The sequence below is a fragment of the Bufo bufo genome, chromosome 7 (assembly GCF_905171765.1).
Source record: "Bufo bufo chromosome 7, aBufBuf1.1, whole genome shotgun sequence".
Classification (NCBI taxonomy): domain Eukaryota; kingdom Metazoa; phylum Chordata; class Amphibia; order Anura; family Bufonidae; genus Bufo; species Bufo bufo.
The window spans coordinates 177,722,001-177,741,865 of NC_053395.1; the positions used below are offsets into that span (position 1 = coordinate 177,722,001).

Genomic DNA, 19,865 nt, shown 5'->3' on the forward strand with positions numbered 1-19,865 from the left:
GCCCGGCCTGGTGGTGTGCGATAATGGGCAAAATCTCGTAGCAGCTCTGGGACTAGCCGGTTTCATGCACATCCCTTGCCTGGCACATGTGCTGAATTTGATGGTGCAGAGATTCCTTAAAAATTACCCCAATATGTCAGAGCTGCTGCATAAAGTGCGGCCCGTCTGTGCGCGCTTTCGGCGTTCTCACCCTGCAGCATAACTTCGGCCTTCCCGCTCACCGCCTCATATGCGACGTGCTCACAAGGTGGAACTCCACCTTGCACATGCTGGCCAGACTGTGCGAGCAGCAGCAGGCGATTGTGGAGTTTCAGCTGCAGCACGCACGGGTGAGTCGCTCGGCGGAACAGCACCACTTTACCACCAATGACTGGGCCTCCATGCGAGACCTGTGTTCCTTGTTGCGCTGTTTCGAGTACTCCACCAACATGGCCAGTGCCGATAACGCCGTTCTCAGCGTTACTATCCCACTTTTATGCCTCCTTGAAAAAACGCTCCTGGGGATGATGGAAGAGGATGTGGCACAGGAGGAGGAGGAGGAAGAGGGATCAGTTTGTAGGTTTTCCGGCCAGTCATTCCCAAGTGGCTCCGAGGGTGGGTTCCTGCACCCACAAACCCAAGATACATAATTGTCCAGCCAGGGCACAGTTCTGGAGGATGACGAGGTGGAGGATGAGGAGGAGGAGATGGAGGAGGAGGAACCATGTTCACAGCAGGGTGGCACCCAGACCAGCTAATGGCCATCACTGGTGCGTGGCTGGGGGGATACAGAGGACACAGACGATACACCTCCCACAGAGGACAGCTTTTCGTTGCCTCTGGGCAGCCTGGCACACATGAGCGATTACATGCTGCAGTGTCTCCGCAACGAGTACAAGCGCACGCTGGTAGACGCACTGCTGGTGGCATTCCCACCTGACAGCGGGGGCACAGTGGAAGCACAAGGCGAAGGCAGAGGACGAGGAAGAGGTCGCCAACGCAGCTGGGGCCCCGCCAGCACCTCAGAAAGCAGGGTTAGCATGGCCGAAATGTGGAAAAGCTTTGTCAGCATGCAACAACAACCATCACCACCAGCTGATATGGAACGTCTTAGCAGGAGACAGCATTTCACCAACATGGTGGAGCAGTATGTGTGCACACGCCTACACGTACTGAAAGACGGGTCTGCCTCCTTCAACTTCTGGGTCTCCAAATTGGGCACATGGCCTGAGCTTGCCCTTTACACCTTGGAGGTGCTGGCCTGCCCTGCAGCCAGAGTATCATCTGAACGTGTGTTTAGCACGTCAGGGGGCATCATCACAGACAAGCGCAGCCACCTGTCCACAGCCAATGTGGACAAGCTCAGGTTCATTAAAATGAACCAGGCATGGATCCCTCAGGACTTGTCCGTACCTTGTGCAGACTAGACATGTATACCGGCACTAAGCAGCCATTGTTATACTGCAGCGCAATTGCTCATGTTTGTATTTTGGATATTTCACACTCTTTTGGAGTGTACCTTAATTTTACTAAATTAAATTAAAACCAAAAACCTGTGTTGGCTATCTCGTCCTCCTCCACCGCCGCTTCCACCTACTCCGCTACATCCACCGCCTCCTCAAACTCCTACTCCATATAGAACTCCACCTCATAAATCCATTTTTTTTTTTTTCACGTGTTTTTTTTAAATATTATTTTACTACTTTGTCATTTACATTTTCTGGTGAAATTAACAAATTTTTGGGTGTATAGTTCCACTGCTATACCTAGTAGGCCGGTTAAAAAAACAAATAAAAAATTGTCATTAACATTTTCGGGGTAAATTCACCAATTTTTGGGTGTATAGTACCACTGCTATACCTAGTAGGCCGGTTAACAAAAAAATATATTTGTCAGTTACATTTTCAGTTGAAATTCAAAAATTTTGGGGTGTGAAGTACCACTGCTATACCTAGTAGACAGGTTAAATAATAGAAAAATTGGTCTGTTACATTTTATGGTGAAATTCACTAATTTTTGGGTGTTATGTACCACTGATATACCTAGTAGGCCGGTTAACAAAAAAAAATAAAAAAATTGTCAGTTACATTTTAGGGTCAAATTCACCAATTTTTTGGTGTAATATACCCCTCCTCTACCTAGTTGACAGCTTAATAAATTTCAATAATTTTTATTTTACATTTTAGGGTGACAACAAACATTTGTTTTCTGTCATAGACCCCTGCTCTACCAACTAGACAGGTTAATTAATTTCTGTAATTTTTCTGGGAAATTCTTGGGTTGTCATTATATAATTTTAGACGTGAATAAACCCCTGCTCTGCATAGGTGACAGGGAATAAAATTTCTGAAATGCTTCTTTAATTGATGCGATTCAATGCTTAAACTTAAACAAGTTGTACCACATTTAAGCTTCAATACTTTGTCCCATATTTCCGCTATACTCTTTTGGCCAACATTTGCGCCTCAATAGCTTTTCCCACAGTTCGGCTTGACTCTTTTGGCTCACATTTGGGCTTCTGTAATCTGTCCCACATTTGCGCCTCAATAGCTTTTCCCACATTTCTTCTCGATCCCAATTTTTTAAAATAAATTTATCTCCGTTAAATTTGGTCTCTTTTTCTCACGCTCCCTCTCCGGCCTGGAACCCTGATTCCCCGCTACCCGTAATCACCATGGTAGGGCATTAAAAGAACTTTGAAAGTTGATAGAGCAGATATCAAATTGGATCGTGAACATCACGGGGACGTGCGACATGGTGGGGCAGTAAGTATGCACACGCCTACACGTACTGAATGACAGGTGTGCCCTCTTCAACTTCTGGGTCTCCAAATTGGGCACATGGCCTGAGCTTGCCCTTTACGCCTTGGAGGTGCTGGCCTGCCCTGCAGCCATTGTATTGTCTGAACGTGTGTTTATCACGACTGGAGGGTTATATTTCCCAATGTTTTGGGGTGTACCCTAATTTTAAAAATAAATAAATAATTTTAACCAAAAAGCAGTGTAGGCTACCTCCTCCACCCCCACTTCCACCTACACCGCCACATCCACCGCCTCCTCAACCTCCTACTCCATATGGACCTAGTCCTCCTAGATCAAGATTATTATTTTTTATTTTTACGTATTTTATGTTATTTTAAGTCATTTCCCTATCCGCATTTGTTTGCAGAGCACTTGCCATGCTCTTAACCACATTTTGACGACATTTGCAGCCTTCTAGCCCTTTCCATGACATTTTTACAGCCATTTTAGTGCTCAAAAGTTTGGGTCCCCATTGACTTCAATAGGGTTCGGGTTCGGGGTCAAGTTCGGGTCCAGAACTCTAACTTTTTTCCGAAGTTCGGCCGAACACGTCGAACCCGAACATCCAGGTGTCCACTCAACTCTAGTTACCGCCCAAAGGTACTTCAGAACAAGCTAAACTTATTCTGCCTTAACAGGATTCCCATCAGGGGAAACAGTATCACAGATACTCTCAATAATCTCGATATTGTTTCCCCTTCTTACAAACTTTATTTATAAACATATCTATGTCGGAATGGGGTATTATAAAGGTTGCAGGAGTAAGCCGGGCGATTGTACATAAACCAGTGACATTTCTGAGCAACCACTTGTATGCCTTATGCCCAAAGACCAGGACAATATCTTCTGGGACTGCAACCACCGTACTATTAAACAACTGAATTATCAATTTGCCCAGTAGGACACCTTCTGCCAGTTTTGGTCTTTTTTCCTGACCCTCTGAGGAGTTAGAGGTTATTCGAGCAATTAAATCAACTAAAGTACGGTTGTTGCTGGCCAAATTCTTACCCTTTACAGGATCTATGCCAACACATTGCACCAGGCTGTTCGGGTTAGAGTCATTGCAGCCGAATTTGTCATAATGACTAAAAGACATACCTTTCGACTGTATTTGCAAACAATAACAGTGTGTCCAACTTGGAAAACATGACACATTGCACCATATGTTCTCGTTCCAGGGCATAGAGCTATAATCAACTGGTGGCCCTGATTTGTTTACCATGAGCCAGGGGCGCTCAGCCTATCCTGCAACGGGTGAGGTACCTCCCTGTTTTTAGTTTAGACTTAACCTGCTTCATGCCTGTGAAAAAGATAGTAGAGTTGGCCAGTAAATGTCAATTCAGTAAAACTGAGGGGCACGGCGAAATAGGGCATACTAGCTGAACTCACAGGTATGTGAGTACAGATCCAACAGTCTCTCAATTTTTTTATTTCATTCATTCCTTCAAACAGCACCTGATGGTGCTGTATCAAAGCATTGTCCCATTCATCATTCAGTGGACAAAACACTGCTTACACGCTCAGGGTCAGAGCCACTGTCAGCAGAAGGACCTTCATCCTGTGGTTCCAAGACTTTCTTGCAGTAAGAAGCGTGTATCTAGTTGGGTTTTTCTTCAACCTTTACAGCGGTGTGGATGGTCAACAGTACTTGAAAGGGACCATCGAATCTTGGAACTAGTCCTTTTCTCACATGCCTTTTTATCACCACCCAGTCTCCAGGCTGCAAGTTGTAAGTTCCTTCTACTGAGTCAGGATCTGGAAGTGAAGCAAACACCTTTGCTTCACTTCTATTCTAGCCTTTTTGTGAGGGCCCGTATGTAACTGGTCAGACTGTCATTATTCATCTGCAGCTGCTGGGGAAAGTACAACCCTAACCTGGGGGCACTTCCAAACAGGATCTCAAATGGGAACAACCCTGCCCTCTTGTTTGGGGTAGTCCTTACTGAATATAGAGCCAGAGGCAAGCACTCTGTCCAGGGCCTCTGGATCTCCCGCATTACCTTTTATCCGTTCAAGTGCTCAACTTGGAAAGCTTGGATCACCCCTAATGCTTGCATAACTTCCCTCATCACTTCAACTGTGAAATGAGAACCTCTATCTGACTCAATAACTTCAGGAACACCATACCTGCATATCAGTTCACTGATCAGTTTCTTTGCCGTATTCTTGGTATTTGCTTTGCCTATTGGGAAGGCTTCCGGCCAGCCTGAACAGAGATTAACACACACGAGAACAAATTTATACACTCCTACCTTTGGTAGTTGTATATAGTCTATCTGCAGTCTCTGAAACGGGTAAAGTGGCCGGGGGGGGGGGGGGGTGCTTGCTTGGAGTCTTTACCACTTGACTGGGGTTTTTCAGTGCACAGACCATACAGCCATGTGTGAATCAAGCAGCTACTGTAGAAAACCCTGGAGCAATCCACCCTGCATTAACCACACTTACCATGGAACCTTTCGATAGGTGAGTGGGCCCGTGGGCCTCCTGAGCCATAGCTGGGTACAGAGAGTGTGGTAGACAAATTTTGTCCTTGTTTTTCCATATTCCTTGGTCATCTGGCCTAGCCCCTTGTTTAGTCCACAGTTCTTTCTCTTCAAGTGGGGCCTGTTCAAACAACTTAATTAAAAAGTATTTAGATATAGGGTTTAAGGCTCTTACCGGGATGGTATCAGCATTTATTGGCTGGAGCACAGCTTGTTTGTCAGCTCTTTCATTGCCTTTCGCCTCTACGGTGGTACACCTTGTGGCAACAGTAAAGAGTTCATAAGTTCAAGCACAGAGTCTTTGTTTTTAATGGGCTGACCTGCAGAGGTTAGAAAGTTTCTAGCCCGCCATATGGGTCCATAGTCATGTGCAATACCAAAACCATACCTTGAATCTCTATAGATGTTCACCTTCTTCCCCTCAGCCAATTTACACGCCTCAGTGAGTGCCTTCAGCTCTGCCTCCTGCGCAGACATGTGTGGAGGGAGTGGTTCAGGAATGACTACTACCTCATGCTGTGTGACCACTGCAAATCCAGTGTGGAACCGGCCATCCTCTCCCATATCCCTGCTTCCATCTACAAAATACTCAAAATCAGGGTTAGGCTACATGCACACGACCATTCCGTTTTTTGCAATCCGCAAATCCGCCCGGGTGCCTTCCGCAATTTGCCCATTGTAGAAATGCCTATTCTTGTCAGCAAAACGGACAAGAATAGGACATGCTATATATTTTTTGCGGGGCCACGGAACGGAGCAACGGATGCGGACAGCATACGTAGTGCTGTCCGCATCTTTTGCGGCCCCATTTAAGTGAATGGGTCCGCACCCGAGACGCAAAAACTGCGGCTCGGATGCGGATCACAACAACGGTCATGTGCATGAGATCTTATAAATAGTTTTTTTAATGAGAAAATCCAGAAGTTTCTTGCTGCATCAACTGTATACAATCATGAGGAGCATTTTAGCTAAATCAGACAAAAGGCTACCTGTGCTACTCTCCCCATTTATGAATTTGTAATTGGTAACAAAGTAGCAGGATTCAGAGTAGTACACCTTTTGAAAAAAATGATGAGTGCACATTGGAGTCTGAGTTGTCTAGCCATAGAATTATGTTTTGGTTGCACCTGTGTGAGAATGCCCTGTATGTCATGAGGTGATTTCATGAGGAAATTGTGGGGAAGGGGGTGCATGTGGGTGCAATCTATACACAGACTGCTATGTCTTCACAGCTGCTCATTAATTTTATTGCCTGCACTGCCACGACTGCCCTGACATAGGAGGGGGCGCCACGGGCAACAGGGTCTAACCTGGCTGACTGTGACCCTGAATTTCAGAACAGAACAAGTTAAATTCCTCATCAAATTTTGGAATACTCAGTGCTGGGGTTGAAGTTATGCACAGCTTCATTGTATGAAAATTATTCACTGCCTCTTCTGTCAGGTGAAATGGGTCAGATAACAGACAATCACACAGAGGCTGCATTAACATGGAGGCATGTCTAATCCAGTTTGACACCAGTCCCAAAAACACCCTTAGGCTTTGTGCTCCTTTGGGCACTTGAATCTTTTCAACAGCCTCACTTATCTCTGAGTTTTCAAAATTGTCACCTTGTTAACTTCTCATGTCACCCAGCAATAGAACAGAGGATTTTGAGAGAACGAGGCCCATGTCACAGAGGCACAGCAGGGGTTTATTTACAGCAAAAGGGGGATCTTGTCACCCAGCAATAGAACAGACGATTTTGAGAGATTTAGGCCCCTGTCACCCAGGCACAGCAGGGGTTCATTCACGGCAAAAGGGGGTTATTGTCACCCAGCAATAAAACAGAGGATTTTGAGAGATTTAGGCCTATGTCAACCAGGCACAGCAGGGGTTTATTCACGGCAAAACTAGCTTCATGTCACCCAGCAATAGAACAGAGGATTTTGAGAGATTTAGGCCCCTGTCACCCAGGCACAGCAGGCAGGACGTGCTGCGATGGTCCTCCCATGTACTCATCTTGAAAAATAAGTGGTTGGGCATCGGTGCACTCAATTTCTTCCTCTTCTGGGGCAGGGCTAGGTGGATGGCCCTGGGAAACCCTGCTAACAGTGTCATCAAAAAGCAGAAGAGACTGCTGCATGACTTGGGGCTCAGACTGCTTGGCTGATTTGCAAGGGGGTGAGGTGAAAGACTGATGGACATCGGCTGCAGGTGCTAACTGTGGTCTTTCAGCAGGAGACTGGGTGGGAGAAAATGTGAAGGAACTGGATCTACTGTCAGCAGCCCAATCTACTATCACCTGTACTTGTTCAGGCCTCACCATTCGTAGAGCAGCATTAGGCCCGACCAAATACCGCTGCAGGTTTTGTCGCCTACTCGCACCTGAGAAAGGGTTTACTTGTGCGTGTAGCTGGCACAGATCGACCACATCCTCTCCCTGCAACAGGAGCTCCACCAGCAGCACCACGACCTGGGCCACGTCCCTTATTTGACGCTCTCCTCATATTTTTTAAATTAAAGATCTTGCCCTAAATGGGTGTTTAATTAATAGTAGAATAGAACGACAGTATGTAAAGGGTGTATCTCACATGGCCTGAACCAGACTAGGCCTCAAAAAAAGATTTTTATCTTTATTTTGCCCAAAATGGCTGTATTTCAAATGCCTAATTCAAACCCCTGTATGTAGAGGTGGTATCTCAGAGGGCCTGAACCTCTGTATGCCTGCAATAAATATATCTTTGCACAAAATGGCTGTATTTCAAATGGCTGTATTTCAAATGCCTGATTCAAACCCCTGTATGTAGAGGTGGTATCTCACAGGGCCTGAACCTCTGTAGGCCTGAAGTAAATATATCTTTGCACAAAAAGGCTGTTTGTCAAATGGCTGTATTTCAAAAGCCTAATTCAAACCCCTGTATGGAGAGGTGGTATCTCACAGGGCCTGAACCTCTGTACGCCTGAAGTAAATATATCTTTGCACAAAAAGGCTGTATTTCAAATGGCTGTATTTCAAAAGCCTAATTCAAACCCCTGTATGTAGAGGTGGTATCTCACAGGGCCTGAACCTCTGTAGGCCTGAAGTAAATATATATTTGCACAAAAAGGCAGTATTTCAAATGCCTAATTCAAACCCCTGTATGTAGAGGTGGTATCTCACAGGGCCTGAACCTCTGTAGGCCTGAAGTAAATATATCTTTGCACAAAAAGGCTGTATTTCAAATGGCTGTATTTCAAAAGCCTAATTCAAACCCCTGTATGTAGAGGTGGTATCTCACAGGGCCTGAACCTCTGTAGGCCTGAAGTAAATATATCTTTGCACAAAATAGCTGTATTTCAAATGCCTAATTCAAACCTCTGTATGTAGAGGTAGTATCTCAGAGGGCCTGAACCTCTGTAGGCCTGCAGTAAATATATCTTTGCACAAAATGGCTGTATTTCAAATAGCTGTATTTCCAATGCCTAATTCAAACCCCTGTATGTAGAGGTGGCATCTCACAGGGCCTGAACCAGTGTAGGTCTGAATTCAATATTGGTGCACCAAATGGCGGTATTTAAAATGTCTGAATGTATTAAGGGTGTATCTCACAATGACATCTGCATCAAAGGCTGCCAACAAAAATTTTTGTGTCCAAATTAGTGTTTGTTTAAAAACTGAATTTGACAGCAGTATATAAGCCTGTAATTTTACACGTGCTGATGCTGCAAGGCCTGAAAATAGTGTTTTTTGTCAAAAGAGTGTGTTTTTTAAACCCCAGAAAATGATGGGTGTATTTCTAGCTTAAATTGCACACTGACTAATCAAGATGTTGTAGATTGCCAAAAAAAGATTTTTTTTTTCTAACAGAATATGAAAGCTGTATATATTAAACTTGAATTTAACACTTGCAGATCTGGAAAATACTGTTTTTGGAAAGAAAAAAAAAGTATGTTTTTCAAAACCCAGAAAATGATGGGTGTATTTCTAGCTTAAATTGCACACTAACTAATCAAGATGTAGATTGCCAAAAAAAGTCTTTTTTTTGCTAACAGAATATGAAAGCTGTATATATTAAACTTGAATTTAACACTTGCAGATCTGGAAAATACTGTTTTTTTTTTAAAAAATTGTGAGTTTTTAAAACCCCAGAAAATGATGGGTGTATTTCTACCTTAAATTGCACACTGACTAATCCAGATGTTGTAGTTTGCCCCCAAAAAATGGTGATTTGCAATATCCCAAAAGCTCAGACGCAGTGCTGGTGCACTGAGCATGCATAAAATGGCCGCCGCCACCACCCACCTAACTAACAGAATTCTAAAAGTTAGTATTTTTTGGTCAATGAGCTCAGGGCAGGGTAAAACGATAGTGCCCTGCACCCACAGAACTATTTGTCTGTAGATCGCTGAGTTAGATTCTCTCCTATTCTCTTCCTGAAATCACAAGTCCAGCAGCATCCTCTCCCTACACTTGTAACAGCAGAGTGACGTGCAGTGCTATGTGACTCAAGCTTATATAGAGCCTGGGTCACATGCTGCTCTGGCCAATCACAGCCATGTCATTAGTAGGCATGGCTGTGATGGCCTCTTTGGGCAAGTAGTATGACGCTTGTTGATTGGCTGCTGTGCAGCGTTTCAAAAAGCGCCAAGAAAGCGCCGAACACCGAACCTGAACCCGAACTTTTACGGAAATGTTCGGGTTCGGGGTCCAAAAATCCTAAAGTTTGGTACGAACCCGAACTTTACAGTTCGTGTTCGCTCAACCCTAGTTCTTAGTTATTTTCCGCAAAACATACCGGACAACAGATATCTATATCAGCAATCCCAAAACAATTCCAAACTATTACCAGTTTACTGTCTCAAACGTCATAGTCAAAAGTCTTACCCAATAATCATAGGAATATCATCTCTTTAGAGTTCTTTACCAAAAACAGGCTGGACTGTAAATCAGCTTTTTAGACTCCAACTCCACACCAATTTGGACAGACAGGAGATGAGGCGCAGATTTTAGCAAGATAAAGTCTCTTACCTTGCAGCGCTGCTTTAAGCGGATCTGTACGTCCTCTGACCGCCTGACCGCGGTTATCAGGGTGTCGAGGGAGACCCGATCAATCCAGCCCCACGTTGGGGGCCAAGTTTTGTGAGGGCAATTGCCCCTGCGTCTATGATTATGGGTTTCAAATTCAAATAGCGTATGTGCACAGAGAAGGCTGATACAAACATAATGGTTGTAATCAGTAATCTACTTTATTGTAACTTAGCAGACAATCTTATACCATGATTATTGGTAGACACCCAACAGCCGTGCGTCACATAAAACCACAAAGAAACGAAACATCTTTAGCAGAAAAGAGGATGTGAACTTAGAGCAGCAGAAGTCAGCTGATCCCCCCCCCCGTGCCTGCAAAGAGCTGATAGGATATACAAGATGGAGTTCTATCTCTCACAGGACTCATCATGCTAGCACTAACCTTTTTTTCTGGGGACAATCATATTTGCAGACGTCCAAACAGTCTGAAGGGGGCTTCATCAGAGAACAACACCTTACCCCAGTCCTTTGCAGTCCAATCCCTCTACTTCCTGCAGAATGTTAGTCTGTCCTTGATGTTTTTCTTGGAAAGAAGTGGCTTCTGTGCTGCTCTTCTTGACACTAGACCATCCCCCAAAAGCCTTCCCAGATGCATTCATACCTGACTGCTGCCATTCCTGAGCAAGCTCGGCACTGGTGTAGACTGGAGACACCTGATCCTGTAGCTGAATCCTCTTTAGGAGACAGTCCTGGCACTTGCCGGACGAACTTCAGTTGTACGAACTTCAGTTGCTGTAACAAAAACAAATTTGCTTTTTTTGGCCTTCCATTAAAAGTAACCTAAATAGTCACATTTGTCCCGTGTCATAACTCCTCCCCCAAAAATGACACAAGTGTGGAAATGGTTTTATTTATTGTTCAAATACATTCTTAAATGAAAAAAAAAAATAAAAATTTTTATATTGATGACGGTAATCTTATGGTCCTCAAAGGCAAGACTGTTTGCCATGCTAAAAGTGCAAACAAAGAGGAAGTTAAGAAGCCAGGACAGGAAACAGAATACATAGAGCGACTTCAAAAATGATATTCAGAAAACCATCCACCTGTTTTCATTTAAAAAAAATACACAGAATATTCATATAAAGGTGTTAATATGTAGTACAAATGTTGATGGAAATGTCCCTTTAAACATGCCTGGGATAACCATATGGCAAACTAGAACACTGTCATTCTTTTATGTGTATTTCAAGTGCAGAAAGAGGCCTGAAATGTGCCCAGCTACTTCTAAAGGTAAATGTAATATGCTTAAATATAAATGGACAGAATTGCCCAAAGACCTCTAGATAAATCACTACTTTTGTCTTCTTAAATTAATAATCTAAACCCCATTGCAATATCCTTGTGCATTACTTTCATTTACTTCTTTTATTAGTTTGTTTGACAGAAGTAAAAAAAGAATGACTATGAATCCCAACAGCTTTTTATGATCAGTTTTAAAGAGAACCCGTGACTAGATTTTAGGACACTAAACCACCATTGCGTTGTCATAATGCTGGGGTTCAGCCTTTTAACCTCTTAATGACAGGGTCAATTTCCAATTTTCCTATTTCATGCATTGTTCCATTAGACTGCAATAGAATACTATTGCAGTCTATGGTATTTTTACTGGCTGCCTTTCAGGCCTTGCCTTAGGTTCAGCTTTGCAGGCAGCTGGCTATGACAGACCTGGAAGCCTTCACAAAGCCCCAGGCTTTCATAGCAACCAATCAGAGACCCATGATTTCGCCACTGGGGCTCCGAGCGGCAGATAGAGGGGTTAAATGACCAGGATTTGATTCATCTTCGATCTCCAGTTACTGCCGGCAAGTGTCTGCCATAATATACAGCTGACACCTGCCACATATGGCGCAAGCTCAGCATGTGAGCCAGCTCCATTCAACACCTTAACGTTCATGACGTACAGGTACATCATAATGGATTAAGGGGTTAAACATGTTTCTCTCAAAACTGATCATTTTATCATTGTTTCTAAAGGAGACTATAAAATGGCTGTATGTAAATTGCCATGGCGCTGTAGTGTATGTTCAGTTTACATACTGTGGTAAAATGGACAGTTTTGAGAGGGGCACTCTTAGACTGCTAACCCCATCACTATTCCCTGGAGTGTGTGGTCCCTAATAAAAAAGAATCATACTCTCCAATGCTCCTTTTCCGCTCCCAGGTTCTGTTTGGTGATCTTCTAGTCTCCGTCCTGTTTACTTCCGACCAGTGTATGGAATGGGGTCATATGCATCTCTGTAGCTAATGACTGCCAGTGCTGCGGACAAAGGCACCTGTTATATTAAACTACCAACTTAAAGGCTATGGATACCTATAGGTACCATTTGTTTTATTATTATCAGATTTTTCTCACTTAAAACAAACATTTTTCAGAGGTTTTTCCTCTATAGCTTTCAGTTTCAGTGCATTTATATACTATTTCATTCTGCTGTATAGTGAGTCTGTTTCCCCTGATGAAGCTGACACAAAACACATGTCGGGGTGTGTTGTGGAGGTGCCATTCAGCCGGGTCTGTATATTTTGATATATAGAATAATCTATGGGGCCACACCACATTGTGGTATGATTGTTTATTTATGTCTATATGTGACCGTAGTTGTGCACCACCTTATGATTTTGAATGTCAGTACCTTTATATGTGTCTTTTATCTAGCTTTATATGTTTTCTAATAAAGATACAATTTCATAAGATTTGTGTCAGCAGTGTGCTAAATTTTGACTGATCGGTGTGTATTTTAAAGTGAGTCTGTGAGTCGGGGAGTTGCTTTGACAACTCGATATGTAGCTCTTATCTCTGTACTCCTGACAGCTCATAAACACTTGTTATAGCTAAATTCTTATCAAATTGATACAGATAAGTTCTAGAAAGTGATCCACCACAACAGCTCACTGACCAATTCACTGAAAAGCAGAATGCAATAAAAATGCTAGACTTTATTTTTTCCAAGGACCAATATAGATATCAATATGTGTATATAGTCCAAATCTCTCTGCTTGCTAACCTGAGATAACATCCACCTGCACCTTACATGCTCTAGCAAACCCCTTTTCGATACTAAAATCGTGCCTCAGTTTAAAAAATTTTTTTGCATTATGGCTGTAGTTCTTTGTACAATCATAACTGTACAATCATGTTTGGGCCATATTATTTCCTGTTTCAGCTGCACAGCTAGATGCATTTCACTCAGAAGCAGGGGGCATCTCCCTTCTCCCACTACTGTACTGCTATGACATCCTTTCCTTTAATTCCCACAGTTTTTTTTTTCAGCTCTGGAGCTCACATAACAGATAAGGAAGGATAAATCACACACAGGCAGTGGACGGCAACTTAGGTGTAAGTGAGTCCCCCAGTGGCCATGTCTTTACAGCTTTTTTCAGGTGAACGCAGGTATATTTGTTAAATAAACAGATTTAGAAATTTGCTAGTTACACAATTATCTATTAAATTAAATTGTGTGAAAGTACAATGACTTTTTAAGTTTTATGTACTAAATAACCTCTTCGTATGTTCATGTCAAAGATTCCTTGGCAATTTGTGGAATACCCTTTTAAATATGCCAAACACTATCCTTTAAAGTGAAGAACAATGACCTTCAGATTCAGGGGGTAATTTATGATCAGAAATATACGTATATTAGGCGTATTTCTGGCGCAGATTGCATCACAAAGGTAATTTGCTCCGCAATCTGAAACCTTACCTTGCTCACGCCAGATTTTTAAATATGGGTGTGGCACGGGTGGGAATGATTTGGCAGGCCTTTCTCATTTATCATTTTCTATTCCTGTTTTAGGTGTAGAAAATGGCCTAAATGTAAGCTGGCTTACATTTACACCTGCGCTGGATACGGCGCCGGCGCCTCTAAACAGGGGCTTATTAAAACCCACGTATAAATTAATGGTCTTAATAAATGACCCCATGGGTGTTGCTAGGGTCTCAAAAGATCTGAGGTTCAAGCCCCAACGAATATTGCCCAATTCTCTAAGTCAACCAATCGCCCCCCCCAACCCCTCCCCCTGCAAACACTAGCACTGGAGACATTTTACTGTACTTGCTATACAGCTATACAGCAGCATGTACCTCTCCCATTCAGGGCCTCCCAGGTGACGTTTCCTCTGATGTAGATCTTCTCTGTCATCATCTTCTCCATTCGGTCCGGACAACTTTTTTCAGCGGCGCCTCGTCTCTGCAGAGTGTGAAACACAGACATCTTAGCTTCCTCACTTTTCTTTACCTCAAATACTATCCTGAAGAAAAATGAGTGCCCCGTAGTAATAATACTCCCACCAATAGTAATTCCCTTTTAGAATGCCCTCATTAGTAATACTGCCCCCTACAGTGCCACCAAAAGTGATAGTGCTCCCCAAGAGTGCCTCCATTAGTAGAAGAGTCCTCCAGTATTAATAATGTCCTCACAGAGCCCCTAGTAGGAATAAGGCCCCCTATTGTTATCCCAGTGGTAATAAAGCTCTCTACAGACCCCTCAGTAGTAATAAGGCCCCCATAATGCTTTTAATAGAAATAATGTGGATCTAAAAGTTTCTCCTATAGATCCCCCAGTAGTAATATAAACACTTAATATCCCCTGGATTTAAAATGTCACCACCTTGCCCCCAATATTTATAATACCCCCTACTGCTATAATGCTCACCCTGAAGTGCCCCAGTTTTTATATCGCCCTCTACTGTTATAATGCCCAAACAATGCCCCCAGTATTTATATTGCCCCCTACTGTTATAATGCTCGCCTTGAAGCACCCCCAGTATTTATAATGCCTCCTGCAGTGCCCCCAGTAGTTATATTCCTCCGTTTTCTGTCCTCAGAAATTATAAATCCTCAGCCCCTCCACCATACAGTCCCATGTAAATAACATTATTTCCCTCCTCCGCCATAGAGTCCCATGTAAATACCATCACACCATCTCTCCAGCAGTGATTGCCAGTTCGCCGAGTTTTCCCACGAACACATGCGGGCTGCCATCTTAACTCACAAGTACGGCGATGCACAGGTAAGCCTTTACCTGTGCGCGAGCCAGTCTGAAACAAATGCGGTCACCGGGAGCAGGCAGTTCTGAGAACAGCCGCCAGGGGCCTTCATCGGGCGTTTCTCGGAACTGCCTGCTCCAGTGACCGCATTTGTTTCAGACCGGCTCGTGGCGCAGGCACAGGTAAGGGCTTACCTGTGCCTCACCGGACTTGTTAGTTAAGATTGCAGCCCGCATGTGTTCGCGGGCAAACGCGGCGAACTGGCCATCACTGCTCTCCAGCCCCCTCCAATATACAGTCTTATGTAAATAACATCCCTCTCTATCTACAGCCCCCTCAAAAATACAGTCCCACGTAAATAACATCAGCCCGTCCCCAGCCACCTTCAACATACAGTCCCATGTAAATAACATCACCCCTCAATATTCAGTCCCATGTAAATAACATCACTCCACTCCACTGTCCCACATAAATAACTTCAGCCCTAACATACAATCCCACTTAAATAGCTACAACTCCCAACATTGCTCTGCCTCTTACACTGAGTAATCTACCCCTTCACTTACCTCTCCTCATGTAACAGACCTCACCACAGCTTCTTCCCAACACTTCTCTTCACGTCTAAGGCCGTCCTCTCCTACACTGGTCACATGATGTTGACATCACCGCAGGTCCTTTTCAGCTACTGCATTTAAAACTGATCACATGGACTGTGATGTCATCACAGGTCCTTCAGCTCTTGCAAGGCATTAGATTCAATTGTATTGCCATCCTGAGGATGGCAATACAGTTGGATCTATCTGGCAGGCAGTACATTCGGGGCCTGGGACAAAACATCTGGGGCCCAGGCCCCGAATGTTTTAACTTAGCAACGCCCCTGAATGACCCCCAATGTCTTTATATTTATATGGGATACATCTATAATTTATGTGAAAGCTGGACTTGTGTAAAATGTGATGCTACATATAGATGGCATCCTTAATGAGAACAGTAGAATGGATCATGTCTGTCACCTCCAGAATTTAATGATCTATTAGTTATATTCTTAGTGGCATGTCAAGATTAGATGTGCCAGCTAGCTGATGATTTAAAATAATATATATACTTTATATAGTAAGGTGAATGTTGGATCTAAGGACAGACAGGTGAAAGTATCATTATCCAGGAATCTGCATCTATGCCAAGATAAAATAGACTTACATATATAATTAATAAATGTTTTATTATATATTGTATGACTGAACTGTCAGGTGGATTTCTGTAAAGATATCTGATTTCATCGAGAACTTTCTTTTTTTACTAGATGCAATTATAAGGCATTGTAGATACATAATAGTATGGAGGCCAGTATGGCATGTTCTTCTGTAAGCCAAAGCTGGCACTGCTTATGCCTATGATCTACACATATGGAGAAAATTGGCTCAGTTTTTGGAATCCTGGACCCTAGATCCCATCCACAATTTCTTACATTCAAAATTTTCTAGAATTTTTAGTTTGTTTTCTTGATTTTACACATATGATATAATGTATACTGAATGTAAATGAGGTACTGCAAAACATGCGGACAGCAAACCATGTGCTGTCCACATCCGTAGTTCCATTCCATGGCCACGCAAGAAAGATAGAGCAATTTCGGACAAGAATAGACATTTCTATTAAAGTGCATGCCATGTCCGGACCGCAAAACATTACGGCCATCTGAGCCCTAAAAGCTTTGACTTCTTCATGTCTCCACTGGGGATATCCCTGCATTGTTCAGTGAGGGGAGGGCATTGTATGGGGTTGAGCGATGGCCATTTTCCACAGCACTTATCTCTCTGCCGGTCTTGCTCTTTTCCCAAAAGAGGGCGTGGTTAGGATTGGGAGGGGGTGGGGATGACTTCCCCACCACATTTATCATCTTTTACATCTATGCTAGATTTCAGTACAGGCGTGTGGACCGCTGGATGCTGGGCTATGATAAATCTGGCCCATAGTTGTGTCTCACACGACAACATCAGGTGAGCACCTCTTAATTGGAGTGAGGTTATAATACTGGTGACCTGAAGGTATTACAGTAAGGAGCACTGTGTTTGTTTTCAGTTTCATACCATTTCCAAGAGTAGGAGAATGTATATATACAGTGGATATAAAAAGTCTACACAATCCTGTTAAAATGTCAGGTTTCTGTGCTGTAAAACAAATCAGACAAAGATAAATCATTTCAGAACTTTTTCCACCTTTAATCTTTTAGGTGGAGGGAAGAAAACAAAAAACAAAAAAATAATGTGGTTGCATAAGTGTGCACACCCTCTTATAACTGGGGATATAGCTGTGTTCAGAATTAAGCAATCACATTCAAAATCATGTTAAATAGGAGTCAGCATACACCTGCCATCATTAAAAGTGCCTCTGATTAACCCCAAATAAAGTTCAGCTGCTCTAGTTGGTCTTTCCTGAAATTTTCTTAGTCGCATCCCACAACAAAAGCCATGGTCCACAGAGAGCTTCCAAAGCATCAGAGGGATCTCATTGTTAAAAGGTATCAGTCAGGAGAAGGGTACAAAAGAATTTCCAAGGCATTAGATATACCATGGAACACAGTGAAGACAGTCATCATCAAGTGGAGAAAATATGGCACAACCAATTTACCAAGAACTGGATGTCCCTCCAAAATTGATGAAAAGACGAGAAGAAAACTGGTCTGGGAGGCTACCAAGAGGCCTACAGCAACATTAAAGGAGCTGCAGGAATATCGGGCAAGTACCTGCTGTGTGGTACATGTGACAACAATCTCCCATATTCTTCATATGTCTGGGCTATGGGGTAGAGTGGCAAGACGAAAGCCTTTTCTTACGAAGAAAAACATCCAAGGCAGGCTACATTTTTCAAAAACACATCTGAAGTCTCCCAAAAGCATGTGGGAAAAGGTGTTATGCTCTGATGAAACCAAGGTTGAACTTTTTGGCCATAATTCCAAAAGATATGTTTGGCGCAAAAACAACACTGTACATCAAAAGAACACCATACCCACAGTGAAGCATGGTGGTGGCAGCATCATGCTTTGGGGCTGTTTTTCTTCAGCTGGAACTGGGGCCTTAGTTAAGCTAGAGGGAATTATGAACAGTTCCAAATACCAGTCAATATTGGCAAAAAACCTTCAGGCTTCTGCTAGAAAGCTGAACATGAAGAGGAACTTCATCTTTCAGCATGACAACGACCCAAAGCATACATCCAAATCAACAAAGGAATGGCTTCACCAGAAGAAGATTAAAGTTTTGGAATGGCCCAGCCAGAGCCCAGACCTGAATTTGATTGAAAATCTGTGGGGAGATCTGAAGAGGGCTGTGCACAGGAGATGCCCTAGCAATCTGACAGAATGGGAGTGTTTTTGCAAAGAAGAGTGGGCAAATCTTGCCAAGTCAAAATGTGCCATGCTGATAGACTCAAACCCCAAAAGACTGAGCGATGTAATAAAATCAAAAGGTGCTTCAACAAAGTATTAGTTTAAGGCCTCTTGCACACGACCGTATGGCTTTTTCAGTATTTTGCGGTCCGCAAAAAACGGATCCGGAAAAAATACGAATGACATCCGTGTGCATTCCTTTTTTTGCGGAACGGAACAGCTGGCCCCTGATAGAACAGTACTATCCTTGTCCGTTATGTGGACAATAATAGGACATGTTCTATGTTTGAATGGAACAGAAAAACGGAAACGGGAGGCATACGGAGTACCTTCCGTTTTTTTCGCGGATCCATTGAAATGAATGGTTCCGTATATGGTCCGTATACGGAACGCAAAAAACAAAACGGAAACGGGGAAAAAAAACTTGTGTGCAATAGGCCTAATGGTGTGCAACCATATTATTTTATTTTAATATTTTTTCTTCCCTCCACCTAAAAGATTTCAGTTTGTTTTTTAATTGAGTGGTACAGTTTATAGGTCACATTAAAGGTGGAAAAAGTTCTGAAATGATTTATCTTTGTCTCATTTTTTTACAGCACAGAAACCTGACATTTTAACAGGGGTGTGTGGACTTTTTATATCCACTGTATATCTAATATATAAAGCTGAGTGTATGTTTGTCCGCTAAAGGAATCCGCATCGTCACATTTACAATAACAAAATTTTGCACAGCCGCCTCCTGTGACTCAGGGAATGTCATAGACTATGTTTTGAGTGGAAATTTTCACCCTGCGCTTTCCAATTATTTGCCAAAAAATACGCTTAGTAACCTAAACGCCAAATTACAGGAGCCGTTGTCTGTTGGCTGTTGTGGCAGTCAGGTTGCATATAGCAACCAATCACATCTCAGCTTCTATTTTGCTACAGGTCATTAATATGAGCTCTGATTGGTTGCTATAGACAAAGGACATTCTTCGTATAAGACAGCTTATGTGTGAGTTAATATGATTTTGATTGCGACGCTTAGCCAACGTTGTTGTAGATGCTGATGTAACTCACATGACCTGAAGTGTATACTAATTCTGTGGGGTTTTATATACTGTCATTTAAAGACAATAATGCCCCATGAGAAAAGGAATTCGATTGGACGATTGTCGGGCTACTGTGGAGGTCACTGTTAAAGG

At 43.0% G+C, this 19,865-nt stretch overlaps 1 protein-coding gene across 2 annotated transcripts in view; it reads left to right on the forward strand.

Annotated features, from left to right (window-relative positions):
- Positions 1–19,865, forward strand: part of ZNF385B (zinc finger protein 385B) — a 728,692-nt gene that overhangs the window by 114,988 nt on the left and 593,839 nt on the right. The window lies entirely within an intron of this gene.